General features: G+C 37.1%; 1 protein-coding gene across 1 annotated transcript in view; it reads right to left on the bottom strand.

Annotated features, from left to right (window-relative positions):
* DCC (DCC netrin 1 receptor) overlaps positions 1-26,938 on the bottom strand; it is a 948,035-nt gene that overhangs the window by 659,994 nt on the left and 261,103 nt on the right. The gene's annotated exons all lie outside the window — the stretch shown is intronic.

Here is a 26,938-nt window from a genome sequence, read left to right as displayed (position 1 = left end):
TAAAAATCTAGAGATTTAGAGAAAAAAAACTGGTTATTCAATTCAAGGTAGCCAGAGCTGGGGAGGTGGATTAGAGGTCTTGATATGCCAACATCCATAAAGTGAAACAGAGCAAGGTGTTTAAGTAACTGATTGTAAACTTTCAAATCTTTGGGCATTAAGTGACATGGCCACACGATTTGCCTTACACACCTTTGGGTGTGACTTATATAAGCTGTATATCTCTTATCTGAAAGGTGCTTGTTTAGACCCTTCTGAACCAAATTGTATTTGGGTGTCAGAAAGCTGATAGTCAGGTGTTATGATATAGTGATGGTTTTCAAAGAGTTGATTTATTAGAAGGAAAGATCAGTCAGCTGAGGTATATGACACAGGTGAGAACAGCAAACAGACCATCTGCAAGCTTATGCAGACACAGCCAGATAGAGTAATTCCAAAAATGAGAGAATTTGTTTTCAATTGAAAGAGAGTATGGGATGACATGAATGAAATTTGAGGACATCATGCTAAGTGAGATAAGCCAGTCACAGAAAGACAAATGCTGCACGGTTCCACTTACTTGAGGTATCTAAAATAGTGAAATTCATAGAATGAGAGAGTGGAAAGGTGTTGGCAGGGGCTCGGGGGAGGTGGAAATGGGGAGTTAATAATCAATGGGTATAAATTTCAGTTAAACAAGATGGATAAGCTCTAGAGATCTGCTATATACCATGGTACCTAAAGCCAACAGTAACATGTTGCACTTAAAAATTTGTTAAGGAGGTACTCATGCTAAGTATTCTGACGACAATAAAATTTTAAAAATAATAAAAAGAGAGTAGGAAATTCAAATTCTTGTGAAATTTCCCTTAAAGCTTATATTCAGGGGATAACTTGATTGCATAGGATGGATGAGGTGAGAAATACAAAAATACTAATGGAGAGAAATAGAAAAATATCATGTGGATTAATGTGAAGATAACAGTATTAGCCTCCAAAAATATAGAGTGAGATGGAAAATGTAAGCTTTTCAAGGACAGAAGCCAGCAAATGGTACCCCAGTATCTAGCAGAGTGTCTGTGTAAGTAGGTCCTTAAGAAATATTTGTCAAATTGATGAAATGTCCCTATTAGTGATGAGGATTTGGCCATCTAGTTCTCGTTTCTACAATGAAAATAAACCCAGATTGAGACTAAGGATACAGGAGAAAGAGTCTGAAAAAGGAAAGTCAGAAATGCCTGTATTTTTTTTCTCCAACTTCCCAGATCATTAAATGAAATATTTTGGAATAATGAAGACAGAATCTATTAATATCAAGGTCTTAGGCTCTTAGACTCCTGCCTCCTTAACACATTGGTCATCCCTGTCTGCCCTGCAGAGAGGTCAATAAACCTTGGACCAGGACTTCACTGAAATCCACTCTGAAGGCAAGAGAAAGTAGCCAACTCATTACCACATGTAGTCAGGTCCTGTCAATTTCAGAGGCGAGTCTCAGGATTATTTTCAGAAACTATCAGCAGTTGGTATCCCTTACTTCCTATTCACTCTAAGAAGCAATGAATTCGGGGGAGGGAAATGGAAAAACAGAAGTGAAACGTATAATAGGAAACCTATTAATGAGGAATGATTTCCTGACTATTCTACCTGTCCTTCATCAGAAACCCTCTTAATTATACTTTGGGCTGGTTCTGCCCATGAGGAAAGAGAGAAAGAGGAGCCTTTTCCCACTTTCAAGAAATGCCCTTGAAATCTCTCTTACCGAGACAGCTTCTGTTTGCTATTTGTCTGAGTCCTGAAAAGCTTCAGAGTCAAGAACTCTTCTAGCTCATGTGAGATACAGCACAGATCATTACAGCAGCCTCAGCCTCTCAAGCTGCTCCCAGTATTTCTGCAATAACTCGCAGTGAGAGCTGTCCCTTCCCGGCTTCTGGTTGAAGTCTAACAACCAAGATATGACTTACCCAAGGCAGGACTGATTAATCATCGCTTTACAGATGAAGAGACAGGACTTGGCAAGAGCCACGTCTGGAATAAAACGCTGATGCCTGTGACTATTAATCCAGTGGTTTCCCCACTGTATCACAGTGGAAGCATGGCATGGCTTGAGACTTGTGTATAATGGTTAAAAGCATGACATCTGGAGGTGGATCTTGATTCAGCTCTTTCCTAGCTGTGTGACCAAGGCAATTTACTTAAGCTCTCAGAGTCTTAGTTTCCATACCTGAAATAGGGGTACAATGATAATACATCATACCATGTGAAGATCAAAGGAGATAAGCTATGTTACTGTTAAGCCTAAAATCTCATCTATCTCAGCCCTCAACAATGTAGCCTTCGTGAGAGTGCTAACAAGAGGGGAAGCTGCTCAGGAGCTGGAACAAGGCTGAAAGCAGTAGGAGGTAGGGCTGCCCCAAGGGGTCCATGTGCGGAGTGAGGAAAGAACATGAATTTGAATCCAGACTTGCATGGCTATTAGCTATGTAGGCAAGCCATTTAATCTTTTCTCAATCTCAGTTTTCTAATTTGTAAAATAGGTATAGGATGGATACTTCACTGAGATGTAGTAAAGAGAAGCATAAATTGCTATGTGAAATACATAGTATGATGTCTGGTGTATAGAAGGCACTCGATAAATGATAGCTGTTATTATTCAATATCATTCATAATTGAAGTTCCTCTCCCAATCCATTCCATGTCCCAATTGTTCAGAATAAGTTACACAGATACACACACTCAAACACACACACTGTGAAAGAACAATTAGTGGGTAAGAGGACAGGAATAAAGACGCAGACGTAGAGAATGGACTTGAGGACACAGGGAGGGGGAAGGGTAAGCTGCTACGAAGCAGGACAGTGGCATGGACATATATACACTACCAAATGTAAAGTAGGTAGCTAGTGGGAAGCAGCGCATAGAACAGGGAGATCAGCTCGGTGATCAGCTAGATCAGCTAGAAGGGTGGGATAGGGAGGGTGGGAGGGAGGGAGATGCAAGAGGGAGGAGATATGGGGATATATGTATATGTACAGGTGATTCACTTTGTTATACAGCAGAAACTAACACACCATTGTAAAGCAATTATACTCCAATAAAGACGTTAAAAAATCATAATAACAAAAACCAAAACACACTCACACACAAAAGAATTAGTGGGTAAGAAACTAACCTAAGACTTCATTAAATATAATGGTTTTGGTGAAAGAGAAGGACCAGGAGTGATTTCTAGGGAGTCATAAAGTTAGTGTGCACTACAATAAAAGTCATGAGAGCACACAAAATAACAGCACACCAAAAGTATTTTATATAGCCTGGATCAATAATAATAATATTAATCATAATAAGATTCTTTTAGACCTTTATTCTCCCTCTTTTAAAGACTGTCATGCTGCTAATATTATTTTACTTTATTTAGCCAGAATACCTACAGAGATATACTTTTTTGCTTGCTCCTTAATAGTAATTAAAATAAAAGTTAGAGGTCTCTCTACCTGTAAGAGATTGGAGCTGTTCACTCATGTTACAGGTCTTACCTTCATCAGTCCCTCCTAATATGTCCCAGCTATCTCCTTACAAATATCACCACAGCGTGTTCTATGTTTGAAATTCAGTAGGAATCCTTTATGGATTCTTGAACATGCAACTTCAGCCAGAAAGTTGTTTCAAACTGGCCAGGGGCTTCATGGGACCCCGGAAGTCAAATGTAGCATGACTCTCATCTCTGGCAACATGCATAGGATGGCCCCTTCCATCAGATACATTCCACACTATCCTCATAAGCAGGACTGAGCCCAGTTTCCAACTTCCAGGTTGAAAAGTAATAAAGCATTTGAAGACTGATATAATAAGATAATTGTTTTTCATTTGCCTCTCTCACATGAGTCAGGTAGATCAGTTACACTCTGATAACTCCCTAGAGAAATCCCTCAGTGGACCAGAAACTATTGCTATACTAGGTCTTCTACTACCCTCCTTACCTCCAACTATAAGGAATGTTCTGTTACTTATATCACTGCAGTCTGATGCCAAGGTGCTCTTGCTTAGACAACCAAATTCAGGATTTGCACAGCATACAGTATAAGGAGTTGACTAATACAGTCATTCCTCAGTATTCGAGGGGGATTCGTTCCAGGACACACTCCTCACCGCCCACATCCTCAACCTTTGTGGATATGGGAAACCAGGGATGCTCATGTATCTTATATAAAATGGTGAAGTATCTGCATACAACCTACACATCCTCCTATATACTTTAGATAACCTCTAGATTATTTATGATACTTAATACAATATAAATACTTAAATAGTTGTAAATACAATGTAAATGCCATGCAAAGAGTTGCCTTGCAATATTCAAGTTTTGCTTTTTGTAATTTTCTGAATTTTAAAAAATATTTTCAATCGGTGGTTGGTTGAATCTGCAGATGCAGAACTCACGGATATGATACCCACAGATGTAGAGAGCCAACTGTAAAAACACAGAGACGTTTTGCATTATTTAAGAGCAAAGCACGCCTTTCTACTTAACTGACATAAAAAGGTTTCTGTGGAATACGTTATTTTACATAATTTTGTTTTTACAAATTACGGATGCTTTATGTTAAAAGCTACTTGCCCTAAATCCTCTTTTTCGGGGGATATCTTAAATTATATAGATGTAAAACTCCTGGAGATTTGAATTCCAAATATGTTTCAATACAAATATTCAGGCCAATGCAGAGTCAAGATACAAGCAAAACTAGTCAGGTAACTGCTTCTCAGCAGACTGTTTTTGATGGGTCCAATGGTGGGAACCAGATCCAGCAGGGCCAGGACTCAGGTGAGGCAAATGGGATGGGTCTTGCGAAAGCACGGTCAGACTATCTTTATCAAATATATTTCTATTTTGTTCATCAAGAATTTTTACATTAATTTTGATTTCTGAAAATATTATTTATCTTAATTACTGAGTTTTAGGTCATTCCCTTAAATTTCACACCCGAGGCAAGTGCCACATTTTGGCCCTGGATTGGATTACTGGTTCCAATTTTTCACATACCTGTATCGATATTCCTGGTATGTTTTCAAGGTGAGTGGGAAGTAAATGAAAATGAATTTTCAAAAATATCACAAATTGGGGCTTCCCTGGTGGCGCAGTGGTTGCGCGTCCGCCTGCCGATGCAGGGGAACCGGGTTCGCGCCCCGGTCTGGGAGGATCCCACATGCCGCGGAGGTTTGTCCCTAACAAATGGGAACAGGACTTAATTAGAGGGAATAAATTTACAGTTCTTTTTAGATATTGCTGAACTGTTTGAAGTGTTTTTGGTGATTATATACTCCTTTTCTAATTAAAACTAATTAAGAGAAAATATCCAGAAAAAGAAAACATAAAATAAGGAAATAAAGGACATAGACAATTTAAGGTATAGAGAAAGGGAAAGGGTATAGCCCACCCAGAATATAAAAAGACTATATTATATGAACAGGTATCTCAAGTTCAGGGATAAATGGGCAAATAGCTTGATCATAATATATAGATTTGATCTACTTCAAGGGTGGATCACCTTCGATGCAGGATCAAATAAACTTCCCCCGAATAATATTCATCTATAACTACAATCCAGGCAAATATGCATATCCTCATGGAAAATTCTACCCCATATCATGTGAACTAGTTGAGCATACTTGAATAATTCAGTGAAAATTTCTACACTTGAGTATCTTCCCTTTCTCATGGGAATGAGCATATGTGCCTATCTGCCTCATTATTAGTAATAATAACACAAATGTAATGGCATTTTACAATTTAAGCAACAATGATATAACATTGAACATAATACTACTGAAGATGTGCTACATATTTGGAGAATAACAAAACATTTCAATTAATATGTTCAGAATTCTTAGTTATCGTCAAATGAAATGATACTTTTCCCTTAGGAGGCTACATACTGCTTTGAAAGTATTGATTTATTTTCATAAATAAATATGCCCTGCGGAGGCAGCTTAGTATGACAGAACATCCTAGGCCAGAACTCTGAAAATAGAGGCCCTCCCTCATCTTAGGGTGAGAGCTGCCCACTATGATTGAAGACTAACTATCCACCCCCTCCAAGCCCATGCACACTCAACTGCAGCAATACTGTACAGAGTCTTCTAGCTCATTGGCAATGCAGGCAGAAGTAACAAGCAAGGTAATACTTTGCAATAAAAATCTAGAGATTTAGAGAAAACAACTGGTTATTCAATTCGAGGTAGCCAGAGCTGGGGAGGTGGATTAGAGGTCTTGATATGCCAACATCCATAAAGTGAAACAGAGCAAGGTGTTTAAGTAACTGATTGTAAACTTTCAAATCTTTGGGCATTAAGTGACATGGCCACACGATTTGCCTTACACACCTTTGGGTGTGACTTATATAAGCTGTATATCTCTTATCTGAAAGGTGCTTGTTTAGACCCTTCTGAACCAAATTGTATTTGGGTGTCAGAAAGCTGATAGTCAGGTGTTATGATATAGTGATGGTTTTCAAAGAGTTGATTTATTAGAAGGAAAGATCAGTCAGCTGAGGTATATGACACAGGTGAGAACAGCAAACAGACCATCTGCAAGCTTATGCAGACACAGCCAGATAGAGTAATTCCAAAAATGAGAGAATTTGTTTTCAATTGAAAGAGAGTATGGGATGACATGAATGAAATTTGAGGACATCATGCTAAGTGAGATAAGCCAGTCACAGAAAGACAAATGCTGCACGGTTCCACTTACTTGAGGTATCTAAAATAGTGAAATTCATAGAATGAGAGAGTGGAAAGGTGTTGGCAGGGGCTCGGGGGAGGTGGAAATGGGGAGTTAATAATCAATGGGTATAAATTTCAGTTAAACAAGATGGATAAGCTCTAGAGATCTGCTATATACCATGGTACCTAAAGCCAACAGTAACATGTTGCACTTAAAAATTTGTTAAGGAGGTACTCATGCTAAGTATTCTGACGACAATAAAATTTTAAAAATAATAAAAAGAGAGTAGGAAATTCAAATTCTTGTGAAATTTCCCTTAAAGCTTATATTCAGGGGATAACTTGATTGCATAGGATGGATGAGGTGAGAAATACAAAAATACTAATGGAGAGAAATAGAAAAATATCATGTGGATTAATGTGAAGATAACAGTATTAGCCTCCAAAAATATAGAGTGAGATGGAAAATGTAAGCTTTTCAAGGACAGAAGCCAGCAAATGGTACCCCAGTATCTAGCAGAGTGTCTGTGTAAGTAGGTCCTTAAGAAATATTTGTCAAATTGATGAAATGTCCCTATTAGTGATGAGGATTTGGCCATCTAGTTCTCGTTTCTACAATGAAAATAAACCCAGATTGAGACTAAGGATACAGGAGAAAGAGTCTGAAAAAGGAAAGTCAGAAATGCCTGTATTTTTTTTCTCCAACTTCCCAGATCATTAAATGAAATATTTTGGAATAATGAAGACAGAATCTATTAATATCAAGGTCTTAGGCTCTTAGACTCCTGCCTCCTTAACACATTGGTCATCCCTGTCTGCCCTGCAGAGAGGTCAATAAACCTTGGACCAGGACTTCACTGAAATCCACTCTGAAGGCAAGAGAAAGTAGCCAACTCATTACCACATGTAGTCAGGTCCTGTCAATTTCAGAGGCGAGTCTCAGGATTATTTTCAGAAACTATCAGCAGTTGGTATCCCTTACTTCCTATTCACTCTAAGAAGCAATGAATTCGGGGGAGGGAAATGGAAAAACAGAAGTGAAACGTATAATAGGAAACCTATTAATGAGGAATGATTTCCTGACTATTCTACCTGTCCTTCATCAGAAACCCTCTTAATTATACTTTGGGCTGGTTCTGCCCATGAGGAAAGAGAGAAAGAGGAGCCTTTTCCCACTTTCAAGAAATGCCCTTGAAATCTCTCTTACCGAGACAGCTTCTGTTTGCTATTTGTCTGAGTCCTGAAAAGCTTCAGAGTCAAGAACTCTTCTAGCTCATGTGAGATACAGCACAGATCATTACAGCAGCCTCAGCCTCTCAAGCTGCTCCCAGTATTTCTGCAATAACTCGCAGTGAGAGCTGTCCCTTCCCGGCTTCTGGTTGAAGTCTAACAACCAAGATATGACTTACCCAAGGCAGGACTGATTAATCATCGCTTTACAGATGAAGAGACAGGACTTGGCAAGAGCCACGTCTGGAATAAAACGCTGATGCCTGTGACTATTAATCCAGTGGTTTCCCCACTGTATCACAGTGGAAGCATGGCATGGCTTGAGACTTGTGTATAATGGTTAAAAGCATGACATCTGGAGGTGGATCTTGATTCAGCTCTTTCCTAGCTGTGTGACCAAGGCAATTTACTTAAGCTCTCAGAGTCTTAGTTTCCATACCTGAAATAGGGGTACAATGATAATACATCATACCATGTGAAGATCAAAGGAGATAAGCTATGTTACTGTTAAGCCTAAAATCTCATCTATCTCAGCCCTCAACAATGTAGCCTTCGTGAGAGTGCTAACAAGAGGGGAAGCTGCTCAGGAGCTGGAACAAGGCTGAAAGCAGTAGGAGGTAGGGCTGCCCCAAGGGGTCCATGTGCGGAGTGAGGAAAGAACATGAATTTGAATCCAGACTTGCATGGCTATTAGCTATGTAGGCAAGCCATTTAATCTTTTCTCAATCTCAGTTTTCTAATTTGTAAAATAGGTATAGGATGGATACTTCACTGAGATGTAGTAAAGAGAAGCATAAATTGCTATGTGAAATACATAGTATGATGTCTGGTGTATAGAAGGCACTCGATAAATGATAGCTGTTATTATTCAATATCATTCATAATTGAAGTTCCTCTCCCAATCCATTCCATGTCCCAATTGTTCAGAATAAGTTACACAGATACACACACTCAAACACACACACTGTGATAGAACAATTAGTGGGTAAGAGGACAGGAATAAAGACGCAGACGTAGAGAATGGACTTGAGGACACAGGGAGGGGGAAGGGTAAGCTGCTACGAAGCAGGACAGTGGCATGGACATATATACACTACCAAATGTAAAGTAGGTAGCTAGTGGGAAGCAGCGCATAGAACAGGGAGATCAGCTCGGTGATCAGCTAGATCAGCTAGAAGGGTGGGATAGGGAGGGTGGGAGGGAGGGAGATGCAAGAGGGAGGAGATATGGGGATATATGTATATGTACAGGTGATTCACTTTGTTATACAGCAGAAACTAACACACCATTGTAAAGCAATTATACTCCAATAAAGACGTTAAAAAATCATAATAACAAAAACCAAAACACACTCACACACAAAAGAATTAGTGGGTAAGAAACTAACCTAAGACTTCATTAAATATAATGGTTTTGGTGAAAGAGAAGGACCAGGAGTGATTTCTAGGGAGTCATAAAGTTAGTGTGCACTACAATAAAAGTCATGAGAGCACACAAAATAACAGCACACCAAAAGTATTTTATATAGCCTGGATCAATAATAATAATATTAATCATAATAAGATTCTTTTAGACCTTTATTCTCCCTCTTTTAAAGACTGTCATGCTGCTAATATTATTTTACTTTATTTAGCCAGAATACCTACAGAGATATACTTTTTTGCTTGCTCCTTAATAGTAATTAAAATAAAAGTTAGAGGTCTCTCTACCTGTAAGAGATTGGAGCTGTTCACTCATGTTACAGGTCTTACCTTCATCAGTCCCTCCTAATATGTCCCAGCTATCTCCTTACAAATATCACCACAGCGTGTTCTATGTTTGAAATTCAGTAGGAATCCTTTATGGATTCTTGAACATGCAACTTCAGCCAGAAAGTTGTTTCAAACTGGCCAGGGGCTTCATGGGACCCCGGAAGTCAAATGTAGCATGACTCTCATCTCTGGCAACATGCATAGGATGGCCCCTTCCATCAGATACATTCCACACTATCCTCATAAGCAGGACTGAGCCCAGTTTCCAACTTCCAGGTTGAAAAGTAATAAAGCATTTGAAGACTGATATAATAAGATAATTGTTTTTCATTTGCCTCTCTCACATGAGTCAGGTAGATCAGTTACACTCTGATAACTCCCTAGAGAAATCCCTCAGTGGACCAGAAACTATTGCTATACTAGGTCTTCTACTACCCTCCTTACCTCCAACTATAAGGAATGTTCTGTTACTTATATCACTGCAGTCTGATGCCAAGGTGCTCTTGCTTAGACAACCAAATTCAGGATTTGCACAGCATACAGTATAAGGAGTTGACTAATACAGTCATTCCTCAGTATTCGAGGGGGATTCGTTCCAGGACACACTCCTCACCGCCCACATCCTCAACCTTTGTGGATATGGGAAACCAGGGATGCTCATGTATCTTATATAAAATGGTGAAGTATCTGCATACAACCTACACATCCTCCTATATACTTTAGATAACCTCTAGATTATTTATGATACTTAATACAATATAAATACTTAAATAGTTGTAAATACAATGTAAATGCCATGCAAAGAGTTGCCTTGCAATATTCAAGTTTTGCTTTTTGTAATTTTCTGAATTTTAAAAAATATTTTCAATCGGTGGTTGGTTGAATCTGCAGATGCAGAACTCACGGATATGATACCCACAGATGTAGAGAGCCAACTGTAAAAACACAGAGACGTTTTGCATTATTTAAGAGCAAAGCACGCCTTTCTACTTAACTGACATAAAAAGGTTTCTGTGGAATACGTTATTTTACATAATTTTGTTTTTACAAATTACGGATGCTTTATGTTAAAAGCTACTTGCCCTAAATCCTCTTTTTCGGGGGATATCTTAAATTATATAGATGTAAAACTCCTGGAGATGTGAATTCCAAATATGTTTCAATACAAATATTCAGGCCAATGCAGAGTCAAGATACAAGCAAAACTAGTCAGGTAACTGCTTCTCAGCAGACTGTTTTTGATGGGTCCAATGGTGGGAACCAGATCCAGCAGGGCCAGGACTCAGGTGAGGCAAATGGGATGGGTCTTGCGAAAGCACGGTCAGACTATCTTTATCAAATATATTTCTATTTTGTTCATCAAGAATTTTTACATTAATTTTGATTTCTGAAAATATTATTTATCTTAATTACTGAGTTTTAGGTCATTCCCTTAAATTTCACACCCGAGGCAAGTGCCACATTTTGGCCCTGGATTGGATTACTGGTTCCAATTTTTCACATACCTGTATCGATATTCCTGGTATGTTTTCAAGGTGAGTGGGAAGTAAAGGAAAATGAATTTTCAAAAATATCACAAATTGGGGCTTCCCTGGTGGCGCAGTGGTTGCGCGTCCGCCTGCCGATGCAGGGGAACCGGGTTCGCGCCCCGGTCTGGGAGGATCCCACATGCCGCGGAGCGGCTGGGCCCGTGAGCCATGGCCGCTGAGCCTGCGCGTCCGGAGCCTGTGCTCCGCAACGGGAGAGGCCACAACAGAGGGAGGCCCACATACCACAAAAAAAAAAAAAAAAAAAAAAAAAAAATCACAAATTTACCTCACATAAAAATAAGCTATCATAGGCATTACTCACATAAATCTTCGAAAGGTATTTTTTTTGTCAAAACCTAAGTTCACATTTTCAAAGAAAAGAGTTAACCAACAATGGGAGGTTTTAGGGAGACTAGGGGCATAAATGTCAAATTTAGAAGGACTGTGTGAGTGATCTCCATTTATAAATAATACACTACAACATAGTAACATGATATTTATCTAGCATTGTGTAGACATTTGGTATTCTAGGAACACGCATATTTTTGATAGCTTAATGGTTATCAATTCAAATGCCCCCAAGAAAGTTGATGAGAAGCTATCTATCACATCATTTACCTGCTTTCTTAAACGGGCTAGATGAAAATAAACAGACAACTAAAGTAAATCCCTGGATTCTTTAAGTTTATCATCATGAACATCACATTAAGCTGTAATATAATGATGCCATCTGTGGCTACGGTGGGAGATGGAGTTGTTGATCCATGTATGAAATGGCCCTTGATCTATTCTACAGTCCAGTGGTTCTCCTGCATCACAATCACCCAAGGGAACAGAGACTGTTGGTCCCCTTCCTCTAGTGTTTCTTTTTCTGTAGGTTTGGGGTGGAGAACAATTTTGTATTACTAACATATTCCTAGGTGATGCTGCTGCCCTGGTCCAGAAACCACATTTTAAGGAGCATAGATTTTTCTTTTATCTTTTTCTTTATCTTCTCCTTCTTTAATAGATTTCCTACCTATCTCTCCTTCACCTATCACTTATCAATGTTTTCCATGTGCTCTTTCTTGTTAAGCTCTTGCAGAAAATACTGGGCCTTCTCCTCTTGCTTCTTCAGATGAAGATTGTGCCTCTAGGCTTCAGATTTTATTTGCAGCAATCACACAGCCAGTTTTGATGCAGAACCAGGGTTGGAGTTCCTGGTCCTTAGTGATTCTGCCTTTAGATTTTGGACTTAAGAAACTGGAGACATTGAGGTATCATTTCCTATGAAGTATGGATAATTCCACAGACCTTCCTAACACCCTTAATTCCCTTCCCAGGCTTCCAAAATATCACTCTCAACTTGAGGAGGCAAATCTGGTTCTTCAATCATCTACATTACCATGGAAGCATCTCTGCTTCTACCAGTTTTCTCACTCCTTGTATAAAGTGAGACAGAGAAATGTTATTCACCAGAATGATGTTTTTCTTACTATTTGAAACCCAGGTTTGTTGTCAAACTTTAATATTCTCATTACCCATCACTTCCAAGTCCTTTAAAAAACTACAGTAACAACATAGAGAAAATCTCCCTCAGTTTTTCTCAATGTTAAAAAATAAAAATAAGAGAAACACACCTTCTTTCCTCAGAGAAATTAAATTTTAACTGTAACTATATATATGAACCCCGTGTAAGTGATACAGAAGATGCTTTTGCACATCAACTAAAAGGGCATAGAAGATGTGGTGTGTATATATAATACACACACACAATGGAATATTACTCAGCCATAAAAAAAGAATGAACTAATGCCATTTACAGCAACATGGATGGCTAGAGGTTATCATACTAAGTAAAGCACGTCAGAGAGAGAAAGACAAATATCATACAATATCACTTATATGTGGAATCTAAAAAAATAATAAAAATAAACTTATATGCAAAATAGAAATAGACTCAGAGACACAGAAAACAAACTTATGGCTAACAGAGTGGAAAGGGGGGAAGGGATAAATTAGGAATTTGGGATTAATAGATACACATTACTATATATAAAATAAACAATGAGGACCTACTGTATAGCATGGGGAACTACATTCAACATCTTGTAATAACCTACAATGGAAAAGAATCTGAAAAATTATGTATATATATGTGCATATATATATAACTCAATCATTTTGTTGTATACCTGAAACATTGTAAATCAACTATACTTCAATTTAAAAAAATAAATTTCTAAAAAGTATAATGATATAAACATAGATTACAAAAATGTTTTTATCATTTGTATTCATGAATTTTCAGCCATACTTTCCATATCAATCATTGTCTTTACATGTCACCTTCTACTTCTGTCAGTGAACAATTAAAATGCTTATTAGGACATAATTATAAGTGTGCACAATTATTATAGCAGATAGGATGAAAAATCAAAGACAACCCCAAAACTGTAGATAAATAAAATTAATGTGGCACCAAAATACTAATATCAATGAGATTTAAGAAGGAAGAGGCAGTAAAAATAATGACATTCTAAATTCCCCATCAAGTTATCACATTTTAGATTTATGTAACTATTTTAACCAATTTAGTTAACTGTCTATAAAATCTGTAAGAGTGTTTCTACCTTCCTAGTTACTCTAAAAATTAAAACTAAAAAAAAAACAATCTATACAGTAGAAGATATAAACAAAGAAAACACCAAAATGGTATTAAAATAAAAGACAGAGGTATAAAATAAGGCAGAGGAAATAATCACAACAAAAATAATAATTTGAACGCTTACTCTGTGCCGGACAATATACTGTTTTAAGTCCACTATCTAATTTAAACCTTCATACAACTTCATAATATAGCTAGTAAACAGCACCAATATTTAAACTCAGACTCTGTCTTTTCAAATATCTCATGATAATAATTTAAATAGTGTGTGACAATAAATATGAACAAGTGAAACCCTCCTTGGAAAAGGCAAAGTATTTCAAGTTGGGTAGATATGAACAAAAAAAGGAGACACCTATGTGCTATTAAGACATACTTAAGACAGTCTTTACATACTAAACAAAATAGTATTAAAACATAAAACAAAAGACGTTAGAAATAAAATGTATTTACAGAAATAATGTAAATTATAAAACTACTTAACTTCATGAGTGTAATAAACTTGAATACTAAAACCAGTCTACCTCATTTTGAAATATACAGCAAAAATCCTGTTTTCTTGTAAACTGAATTTCACAGAATATTAGTATTTTCATGTTATTATGTTTAAAACTGCCTATCTTAAATCAACAATCTACATAGTGACAAAATTTTAGAGGCAGTAAATACTTTTAAAACTCAGAAGAAAGTACAAATTGTAACCATATAGAGAAAATCGTATAGTAAAATGTTAATAGTATACTAGTATGCTATTTGTATACTATTTGTACTATTTGTATAGTATCTGTACTACTGTTTACTATTGGTATACTAGTCTGTATTTTTAAAAGTACTTATAGTTAATGAACACGTTTCTTTCATAAAATTTTATTTTAAAGAAGAGCAAATATAAACTTATATATGTATATGCATACTTGTGTGAATAGGAGTGTGTATTTGTGCATGTATACATACATATATATTAAAGAATATTTTAAAACCATTACACTGCATCAGTCATCAATTCCTGGACTCTGTTTTTCATGAGAAAGCATGAATTTGAATACATCTCCAAATAATGTCTTTTTTAAATGTTAAGGAAATATCCAGAATGATCTAGAGTGTTCCTTTTACAAACCATTTTAAATCTCATCTTCCAATTATTTATATTCCTTATTATCTTTTTAATTTATGAACTCACTTGTGGGGAAGAACATCAATAAATTTACCACCAGGTATGAAAAGAAGTCTCATACTTTTTATTTATTTATTTTTTTTGTCCTAAAATTACCTTCAAGCTTCAAGAGCATTCTCCTACATATAGTATTGTTGAATTTGTTGAACATGACCATGCTCCACTTACTAATATCCTTCATGGACATGAATTTGACTGTGTCCCTTCTCACCCATCATTTTTCTGAACTGAAAATTTCTCATCTGGTCTTACTGTTGTTTTCCTTTGATCATTTCTGTTAACTTTTCAGGCTTTTCTGTTTTATGGCTTTAATGGAATGTACTGAATAAAACCATGGACTCTACTCCACGTATAGAAACATTATTAGCTTTGTTCAAAGATTTAACAAAATTATATAATCCTGTTTTCTTCAATTTTATCATGGTTATCTTTGGCATTTGGTTGACCTTTTGAACTGCCACTCTACACTGGACTATCTTCAAGGAATAGTTGACATAGATTCAGATATTTTTTATTGTTTTTCCAGACAAAAGTAATAGAAGAGAGAGTAATTCACTTCACCAGCATAGTTTGGATTACATTTCCCCAAGATACATTACCTTACACTTGCCATAGCTGAAATTTATCCTCTATTATTTCTGTCTATTCACACAGCATTACAAAGTGTTCTTACAGGAAACATCCATCTCACAAGTTGGAACAGTTTCAGAGTCATCTGCAAACTTACAGATCTGTTTCAGTGCAGTCATCATGGCCCATCTTCCTCCCCAGACCCATACTCTTCCAGTAGATAGGCTTTTGTTTTTTTCTCTCTATTTTTGGCTTAGTCCAACCTCATGCTCTGATGCTAATCCTGTGTATCAGAGGGGAATTTCAAGAACTTGAGCAAGTACTACAAGTGAGAAGATTAAGTCCATGTGGATACTGTCTAATCCTACCGTATCCCACCCTGTTCTCTACCTTGACTGTTCTTCCTTATGTCCAAGTCCCTCCGTTATACTCCAACTTTGATAACAGGTCTGTGTCTTTGCACATGGCCTGTCAATGCTACTTTTGTTTGTTCTGGTTTTTGAATGTGAATGCCTTGCCTTACTCTTGTTAATATCCCATTTCTTTTGCCACCTGCCAGATAGGGCTTCCTTTTCTTAAAGCAGTGGTTATGAATCACTTGGAAGCCTTATTGAGATAGTTTCTTGGCCCCATCTCTAGAGATTCTGATTCAGCAGGCAAGGGCATGAACAACAATTCTGCATTTCTAACAGGCTCACAAGTGATGCCCATGCTGCTGGCCTGGAGACCTCACTTTGAGAATTACACAGCTTCTAAGATTTCGGTCTGTTTTTTGTTTACCACAAGCCCCCGCTTGATGATCCACCTGTCTGACCAGCTCATTTGGGTTGTCTTGATGGACTTTCCTACATCTAAGGGCCCTCTTCCTTTCTCTGACCACTGTCTGAGAAAGGCAAACAACACCAACTCTAATTCTGCTTCCTAAAATGATGATGATGACGGTGACAGTGATGACAATGCTGATGATGATGAGACTCAATTAAAGTGGAGATTAAAGATGGAAATAAGAATATATAGATTTTTATCCTATTAAATGAGAAAACACAGCACTTTGCACAATGTCTGGCACATAATGTGTGCCCAATAAATGTGAGTTGTGAGAACATCAATGCCGATGGTGATGGCAACATATCATTAATTCAAAAGGTTAACTGATTGATTGATTAGTTTCTGTGGATATAATAGTGAACAAAACAGATAAGGATTCTACTCTGGTGAAGATAGGAACAGTGAATGAGGACATAGATAATAACAGATTGTAATAAGTACTACAAAGGAAAAAAATAACAGGATGGTGGAACAGAGTAACTGAGAGAGGCTGATTTAGTCAGAATGGACAAGGATAAACTCCAAAAGAGGGTGGCATTTGTGATATGATCTGGGTGAGGAGTTAGCCACATTAAGAGCTGAGGGAAGATAATTCCAGACATGGGAAGCCGCCCCAAAATGTTTTGCGAATGGAAATTGGTTTGTTCAAGGAACAGGCAGGAGGCTAGTATTGGAGCCCAATGAATTGAGGTAGGATGTGATGAAGTTAGCAAAGTTGACACAAGCTAAATCCCACAGCAGTTGGTAAGATGTGGTAAGGAGTTTTTAGTTTAGTCTAAAACAAAATGCAAGGACCTTGAGTGTTTTAATTTCTAAGAAGGGACATTCTGTGTTCTGATTAAACTGTTGAAATCATTCTGAGAGAGAATGGGTTACAGTAAGGCAAGACTGAAAGAGACTTAGGAGGTTATAGGTCTGGTCCAGATAACAGGTGAGAGTAGTTGGATTTATTTAAGGTGAGGGAAGGCAGGATGGAGAAAAGTGGGTAGATTTGAAATACACCCTGGAGGTTGAACTAGTACAGATTTAATGTAAATAATATAATGTAAATAAGGTATAAAGAAAAGAGGGCCCAAAGCTCATGACTGGGTTTAATGTATTGCAACACTGAGAATATATTCATTAAACCAAACTCTATTTACTTATTTTGAAAGTTTTCATATGTATTATATATGTGAATGATAAATATTCCTTATTATCCAAAGCTGATTTATTGTGAATATTTACTTTCTAGGGGATTTTATTAACAATTTACAATGCTGACATTTTCATAGTCTTTGGTAAATTGTAAATAATGGTAGTACACTTCTTAAACTCCCTCAAGAAAGCCTATAATACTTTTAGCTCAAATTATTATTTAAAATAATAATAGCTAATATTTATTTAATGCTTCATATGTACTAGACCCTGGTTCATGTCCAAATCACTAGATTATAGAGCCCACCCAAAGCAGCATAACTCGTTCATCTCCTCTCATGAATCCCTACTTCTAAACTTTGGTTCAGTGATCCTGTATTTTAAGATAAATTTTACTGCCCTAAGTTCTACTATTCTTAGAGTCACCTCTAGAAGGCTTCTTTAGCACAGTTTCTTTCTCCTGGATTTTCCTTGAAATGTCAGGAAATGGTAAGACCTGTCCAACTTATAAGATCGAAATGAGACTCCCTATTCTGAGTTTGAGTAATCGAGCAGAATGCATGTTAATGGGCAGGTACCTGCTGTTAATAATGATAACGATGCCACTTATCAAATATCTGTTCCATTCCAGGCACTGCCCTGGAGCTGCACTGAACATGTGTCATTTCACTTAGTCTAAACTTCATACCAGTTCTGCAGATGAGGTGTCATTGGTCCATCACACAGACCATGCACAGATCAAATGATGTGTTCTTGGCTGCTCGCCCAGTAACACCCTCAGTACAATATAAACTGGAGTAGACTGGAGGAGTAGAGAGAAGAGCAAGATGGTGGAAGGAGAAGGTAAGGCTAAAATGAAAGATTATATTCACAACCATACAGATGCTCCTGATTTTAGGGGAGATGCTGATAAGCATGAAATGTCCCTTAAAACATTCAGCCAAAAAGAAGAACACCAAGCAGTTTACAGTGGAAATGAGAACAAATTTGCTCTGCTGTTTACATGGAAGGAAGTCAAGAGGTGGGGAAGAGAAAAACTCACTCACTGATATCTTCTTCTGAGGCCATTTCTTATGATTTTATTATTGTTTTAAAAATCAAAGAAGGAAAATGACCCTCCTCTCTTTCTCCCTTCCTGCATATATCTACACAGTGACCCTGGGGAGTCTTAATTCCCAAGGTATTTTACAGCCTAAATTATCATTCTAAAGGAAAACACAATATTACATACACAATCCTTACTTCTATCTGGCTAAACATCCTTTAAGAATCTCACACACACACACACACACACACACACACACACACACACACACACACACACACAATCCCCCAAATCACTTGAAATTTCTTTTATTCTCATACACTGGAAATTGGTGGTAAAGTGTTATGACCAAGAATTCAGCAGTTGGATTCACTAACTATTTTTTTGAATGTCACTAAGAACACACCAAGGGAAAACTGAATTGTATAATTTAATCACTGGGGTTAATTATTTTCTTTGCTGGCCCTCTAAAGAAGAAATAGATGCAAACTCACAAATATCACACTTATTTTTCTTAGCAGAAGGGAAGCACTGGGCTGTGATTAAAAAGGCATCATGTTGTTTCCTACAAAATGTGTAATGGGTCTGAACTTCAAGAATAAAAAAATGACCACACCCATTAACCATGGTGAAAATCCCCTTTTAATTGGGTAGGCAGTTTCCACGGAAATGTACACAGTAAGTTGAAATTACATATAAGTTAAATTGGTGTAGCTTTACTGCTGATAATAGGATGTTCTTCACCTAAAGCACTTTCATCCTCCAAACATAGGGAAAAAATGACTTTTAACTCTATCGTCTTTGCTAATTGCACATACCATTTCCCAAACATTAGCCTGTTAGAGATTCTGAGAAAACCTGCAGTGTGTATTTGTTTAACTTTGGTTGATGTAACATCTCCTAAATTGAGGGAACACAGAGGACTTCTTGTTTTGTGTTTTTCATTTTTGTTAGAATACTTAATAATAAAAAGACAGTTGGGGGGATGCTGCTGAACAAGAATGTTTAGCCTTCCTCTTTACGAGATGCCTCATTTGATGACACAGTTGCTTCATCTTTAACTTTGTCCATTTTGTTCCTACTGAACTTGTAACCCAAATGTGTTTCACAAGGAGTAACTACCAAAATATTTCAATTGCAATTTAGAACACTTTGTCATGTCTTAATTATAGTGCACTTAAAACTTCATGCATTGGAATAGCTTTTCGGAACCACAGGAATATAGATAAAATGAGAAAGAAGACTTGGAATCTGAGGGTTGTGCACAATCTTGTTGTTGTTGTTTTTGTGGGTTTTCTTTTGTCACAAGAAGGACTAAATGAATGAGAAACTTTTTTTTCTTCCACATATTCAACATTTAGGATGAAAATCCAAATTCAATTCTGAGAGAGAAAACTATGCATTTCTTACATATTTCTTAATGCTTAGTCCATGCCAACTAGAATGTAAGATACTGGGGACATGAAAATGACTAAGATACAACCCCTCCCCTTGAGGAACCAATTTGAGTTATACGCAATTACAACTCACATTACGAAATTCTATGGAAGCTGCCTGACCAATGCATTAAGTGTTAATAATGAAATTAACAAGAAGTTATAGAAACACAGGGAAGGATGGAGGCTGTCACATGGGTGCAGGTTGTGTCAGATCTAATGATCCAAGAGCAGTGCACATGCATGACAGAGTGTCAGTTAAAAAGAAAAGCAAGGCAAGAAAAGACAGTCTTTGTGAACTCAAACATTTCCACCAAGGTAGGTGATGACCTCATATTGCCCCTAGAAGTTCCTCTGTGGCGTTCCATTTAGCCTGTTCCTATCAAGGTGGTAGACTTCACTCCACACACATATGCCCATAAAAAGCCACTACAACTCAATAACAAAAAGACCAATAACCCAATTAAAAATTGGCAAAGGATCTGAATAGACATTTCTTCAGAAAATATATACAAATGGCCAACAATCCCATGAAAAAATACTCAACATCATTACTCATCAGGGAAATTGAAATCAAACCTACAATGAGAACCCACCTCATACTTACTAGGCTGGCTAGAATAAAAAAGTCAGCTATTAACAAGTGTTGGTGAGGATGTAGAGAAATAGAAACACTCATACATAGCTGGAGGGAATGTAAAATAGTATAGTAACTTTGGAAAACAGCCCGGTAGTTACTCAAATGATTAAACATGGAGTTACCATACAACTCAGCAATTCCGCTTCTAGGCATATACCCAAGAGAATTAAAAACATAGGTACATGTCAATGCCACTCTCTCACTTCGTCCCAGCTTACCCTTCCCCCTCCCCATGTCCTCAAGTCCATTCTCTACATCTGCATCTTTATTCCTGTCCTGCCCCTAGGTTCTTCAGAACCATTTTTTTTAGATTCCGCATATATGTGTTAGCATACGGTATTTGTTTTTCTCTTTCTGACTTATTTCACTCTGTATGACAGACTCTAGGTCCATCCACCTCACTACAAATAACTCAGTTTCGTTTCTTTTTATGGCTGAGTAATATTCCATTGTATATATGTGCCACGTCTTCTTTTTCCATTCATCTGTCAATGGACACTTAGGTTGCTTCCATGTCCTGGCTATTGTAAATAGTGCTGTAATGTGGTAAAGTCATTGTGGTACATGACTCTTTTGTAAAATAGATAGCTAGTGGGAAGCAGCTGCATAGCACAGGGAGATCAGATTGGTGCTTTGTGACCACCTAGAGGGGTGGGATAGGGAGGGTGGGAGGGAGACGCCAAGATGGAGGGGATATGGGGATATATGTATACGTATAGGTGATTCACTTTGTTATACAGAAACTAACACAACATTGTAAAGCAATTACACTACAATAAAGATGTTAAAAAAAATAGGTTCACACAAAAACTTGTACACAAATGTTTATATGGAACTATTCATAATAGGCAAAAAGTGGAGATAATGTCCATCAACTAATGAGTGGATGAATAAAACATGATATATCTATACAAATGGAATATTACTTGACCATAGAAGGAATGGAGTACCGATGTATACCACAAGGATGAACCTTGAAAATATTATGCTAAGTTAAAGAAACCAGTCACAAAATACAACATATTCTATGATTTTGTTCATATGAAATGTCCAGAATAGGGAAATCTACAGAGGCAGTGGATTGCTGGTTGCCTAGGGCTGTGGGTAAGGCAGGGAGAAAGAGAGAACAAGAGGACAGGGGAATGATAGGAAAACAGTATGAGGTAACGAAAGTGTTCTAAAATTGGCTGTGGTCAGATGGGTCACACACATCTGTATTACACTGAAACCATTAAATTGTACACTTTAAATGCAAAATTGTATAGTATGTGTATTTTAATGTACGATATTCAATAAAGCTGTTTTTTAAAGCATTAGGTGAGAGAATTACTGTATTTTAAATACACATTTGTTGAGCAAATGAACAAATGAATCAACCAATGTATAGACAGAAACTCCAAATGCTTTAATAGAGTCCACCATTTTAAGACTTGTGTTCTCAAGTTGGTGCTTTTTGCCCTTAGGTACACTGCCACAAAGTGGTAGTGGGACCGTTGGTCTTATAGTGTGAATTTCAGGTGCATGAATATTAGGTATACTCTGGAGGTTTCCTGCTCAGATATACCAGATTATACTAAAGATGAATCCACACCTAACTATGGAAATTACTGAAATGAGTATACCTAGACATATCAAATATTAAGTCAGAAAAAAATTGGAAAGTATATAAGGAAATATCATCTTTCCTCCCTAGTGTTTAAAAATTGGCAAGCACAATTGATGCTAACTCTTGCTAACTTTAATTAAAACACTCCTGTTTAATTTAGTTCGAGTCCCATCACAGAGTTAAACTCCTTCTGGGATAACGTGTACTCCTGGTACTTCAGGAAAATTTTGGCATGAAACGCCCTTTTGGGCAGCTTTCTACCACTGTCAGCAGTTCCCCTTCTAAACCACAGATGGTCAGTTCACCTTGCTGAGATTGTTAGGGTTAATTAAAATCATAGTCTTAGATTGCCTTTTTTAATGCTCTGAATTAGTACATAGGCTTTGCCTTTCCCTCTGGGGCCTCTACTTCCTTCCTTATCTGTCTGAGAAAGAAAAAAATTAGATCATAATCATCTCAAGGATAAATGCAAAACACTGTTCAAATTGTTTTCTCCAAAGGAAGAGGGAAGGAGAATAGAGATCCACATAGTAGGCCTGCACATAAATATCTGTATAATAAATAAATAAATCCTACCACTAATCCAACTAGTATTTCCATAGCCGGGTATAACTGCAGTCGTAATCAAATAATTTTATTACTAACAGCCTGAGTTTACCACTTTTCTTCTTCTAATACCTATATGCATTCCACAGAATCTTCTAAACATCATTTTGGATAGAACTTTTGCATACTCTCATGACAGTGGTGATCTCAGGTGAGGAAAGTAATTATGATAAGTAATCAACACAGTGATGGGAAGAAACAGCTAATATATAAATTTTAAAATTTTAATTCTGCCTTACTTTATGCGCTTGTATCCTACATTTGGGATCATATCCCTACATGGAAAAACTCTTAACTAACTTCAATATGATCCATTTGGCAATTACCTGTGAAGGATAATCAATATAAACTTACCTAAGGCACAGCTTTTAAGACTATGATCATTAAATGCATATGGGTGAGGGGGGTATCACTGCTAATAAAGGCCAATTATAGGTAGACATGAAATTTAAGGACTGCTACTTAGGCAGAAGCAGTAAATTCATAAGAACTCCATTCAAACAGTTATACATTGTAATAAAAGAATAAATATTATATTAATTCATATATTTTAGGATAACTATTTTCCATCATGGCTAAGAACATAAGCCTAAAACCCAACATGGGAGATCCACCAGCGAGTTTATAAAGGAGGTGATTGAACACCTTAATGGCAGGTGAATGTGCCACTTACTCTCCAAACAAATGGATGGGTTAATTTTCTGCTTGGCCAACTATCCATGCTGGGAAAGTAGCAGCAAATGATACATATGTTTCACAAAAAATTATAAAACTAAAGCATATGTAAAAAATAAAGCCATATCAATTTTTAATTATGTTTCCTTCCTTCCTTTCCTTTCCTTACCTTACTAGACAGATCTAAGAGTTGATGGTATGTGTCAACATTTACATGCTTGTTGTAGTAAAGTGAATTTATAGAGCATACCTAAGAGTTGATTTAGAAAACATAGTTTTTTCATAGTTAATAATATATATATATTATTAAAATTTGGTCAGATAATTTAATATGATAGGATCTAAAGTGGTACCTTATACTTCAAAATTACTAAATAAAAAGATGATGATATTGAAGAAAAAATAAGACAAGCAAACACAAAATTTATAAGGATAGTAGAACTACATATAATCAATTGTATAAATGAAGAAATGGGTTTTGATTAATTGCTATTGTAAGACGGAGTTTTGTTTTTATTTGTTTTCTTTTTAACACTCCAGGAAATTGAAGATTGTCCATATTAACAATATGTAAGAAATGTTAGTAATATACTTCTCCACTGTAGCTCATGTCTCTGTAAAACTGATCAAGATTAACAGGTTAATGCATAGAACAACCACCCTTTTTGTAGTTGTATTAGTCTGTGGTTTACATTACAAAATACCACAGACTGTGTGGCTTAGACAACAGAAAGTTATTTTTTCTTAGTTCTGGGGGCTGGAAGTCTAAGATCAAGGTGCCAGCAGGGTTGGCTGCTGGTGAGACCTGTTTCTGTAGCTTACAGATGATGGCTTTTCTCTGTGTCCTCTCATGGTCTCTTCTGTGTGTGTGCACTGAGAGAGTGATCTGACATTGCTTCCTCTTCTTTTTATTTTTAAAATTTTTTTCCAACATGTGATCAGCCCACCTGTCAGGAAACCCTTATGCTCATCCACAGGGGGTGTGTTGGGGTCATGGCGAGGGGCAGATTCAGGTCTTAGGCAGTGAATGCACGACAGGCTGACTCCCTCCACTGTCTCATACTTGGTCACTGACACAGTCACTGAAGGCTGTCTTATTTGGAAAGGGACCAGTATGGATCCCCTGAAACCTGCAACCCTTGCAACTTTTCCACTGCCCACATTACCAATGACCAGGGCACAGACAGCCTGTAATCACTTCAAACCCAGGGCTGCTGAGACTGGAGACCAGGGTCAGAAGACTACAGCTGTGGCCGGACCCACTCTCATTCTCCTTTCATAAAGCCTCACAGAAATCAGCAATGAACCAGGCACAGAGGGCACTCAATAAACACCAGGTGCCAGGAAGCATCTAACAGGTGGCGGGAGGGAGGCAGTGTGCGAAAGTTCCAGAGTTTGGAAGGGACAGGGTGGTCTACTGCCATACCACCCTGAACACATCCCATCGCCTCTTCCTCTTCTTATAAAGACATCATTTCTATTGGATAAGGGCCCCACCCTTATGACCTCATTTACCTTAATTACCTACTGAAAGGTCCTCTCTCCAAATACAGTCACAGTGGGGATTAAAACTTCAACATATAAATTTGGGGGAAACAATTCAGTGCATAACAGTGGTGTAGGAAAAAAACAAGAGTCTCAATGGAGAGCTTATGAAATATTTTGATAGGAAGTCAGATAATTTATGTACAATGCACATTCAATTGTATTTCATATATTTAAAACTCAGATGAGCCTGAGAACAAACCAAGAATTTGAGTGACCAAGACAAAAAAGACACATCATCGGTTTTTAAGTTTCTGACAATCTAGCTGGGAAGAAAGAATGACTAGCAGGCCAGAGAGGCACAGAGGAAAGTAAAAAAAATATAAAATGCTTCATGAAGTTGGATATCATCCTTGTGCCACAAATCTAATTTTTTGTCTATGTTTCTAGATATTTCTAAATCTAAATTTAGATTTAAATTTAGAGATTTCTAAATTTCTAAAAAAACTATCTCTGTGTATTGTTAGGACATCATTATATGATTCCTCCACAATTTGTGAGAATTATGCAGGGACCAGCTGTTGCTATGGACATTTTATAGATGAGGAAAACTGGTTATGAAGAGAACACATGGGATGTTTCAATATTTGTGGCATTTTGTTTTGGTTTGTTTTTGCTTGATCTTTGCAACTAAGCTCTAGGCTTCTGAGGGCTGGACCAGCATCTTACATTTCTTTATTTCCTGGAGCACCCAAATCTGTGCCTTGCTATTCTGGAACCCTTCTCTCCCAATTCTCATACCCAAGTAGTCATCAAATCCTATGATGAAGTAATTGAGGATTAGAGAGTTAGATAACTAAACAAGATGAAAAGTTGATAAGCCACAACTCAAAAATCTTTCCATATCTTTCCATTACCCTTAAGATAAAAATCTAACCACATTAGCAGAATAGTCAGGATCTATACCACTTTTCCACTCCACCATCAGATTCCCTTTGTACCCATAATCACTCCCCCTTCTCCATCCCTTGCTTATCTCTAAATCTTTGCCCACTTCCTTCCCCCTGCCCAGAAGGCTCTCCTTCCACCTCTCCTCCCAGTGTCCTATAGCCCCAACTCCCATTCTTTCATCTTTGTTGAACTCTTTATTCAGGGTCCCACACCTCCCTCTCTCCCAACTGTTCTTTGACTTTTTTAGTCAAAGAACTTCTTGACTAAAGAAGTCAAGAAGTTCTTCCTAATTCTTGTCTGTTTACCTAACTAGTCTTTGAGGCCTGGATCTGTGTCATATGTCTCTCTATGCCCAAAGAGTACTTGAAAGAGTATATAGGAGACACCCAACAGTTGGGTGTTACTTTACTACTAATACTGTGGCTCAGTTGTCTACCTGGGACTAGAAACTGTAATTGGTTGGCTCATCATATATACCCAGCCATCTCTTTTATTGTCCAATAGCATTTTCAGAAGAAAGTGAGCTACTAATGTGGACTTTTCTATCCCATGACATTACAGAATTACATTTTTTAAACAGGGGTCTTTAACTTCCCCCATGTATCTTAATCTGCTCTCAACTCATGTTTAAGATGGTTTTTCTAAAACTTTCCGAATAGCTTTGTCTATGATCTAGTTATTTGCAAAATCAATACATTATTTAATGGTTGAGATAACCATAAGCTTTTGAGATAATATGGGACTAGGTTTTGAAGAGAAATTTTCTTAGAAATAGAGAATATGTGTATATATGTGTATATTATGTGTATGCATGTACATATACATATGTATATATGTATATATATATGTATATATATATTATATATTTTGAAATACAATTTAATATTCTGAATCCACAACCATTAGGCTTAAAGAACATATCTGTGTAGGGC

The sequence above is a fragment of the Physeter macrocephalus genome, chromosome 19 (genome assembly GCF_002837175.3).
Source record: "Physeter macrocephalus isolate SW-GA chromosome 19, ASM283717v5, whole genome shotgun sequence".
In the NCBI taxonomy this organism is placed as follows: domain Eukaryota; kingdom Metazoa; phylum Chordata; class Mammalia; order Artiodactyla; family Physeteridae; genus Physeter; species Physeter macrocephalus.
This window is presented reverse-complemented; position numbering and strand designations above follow the sequence as displayed.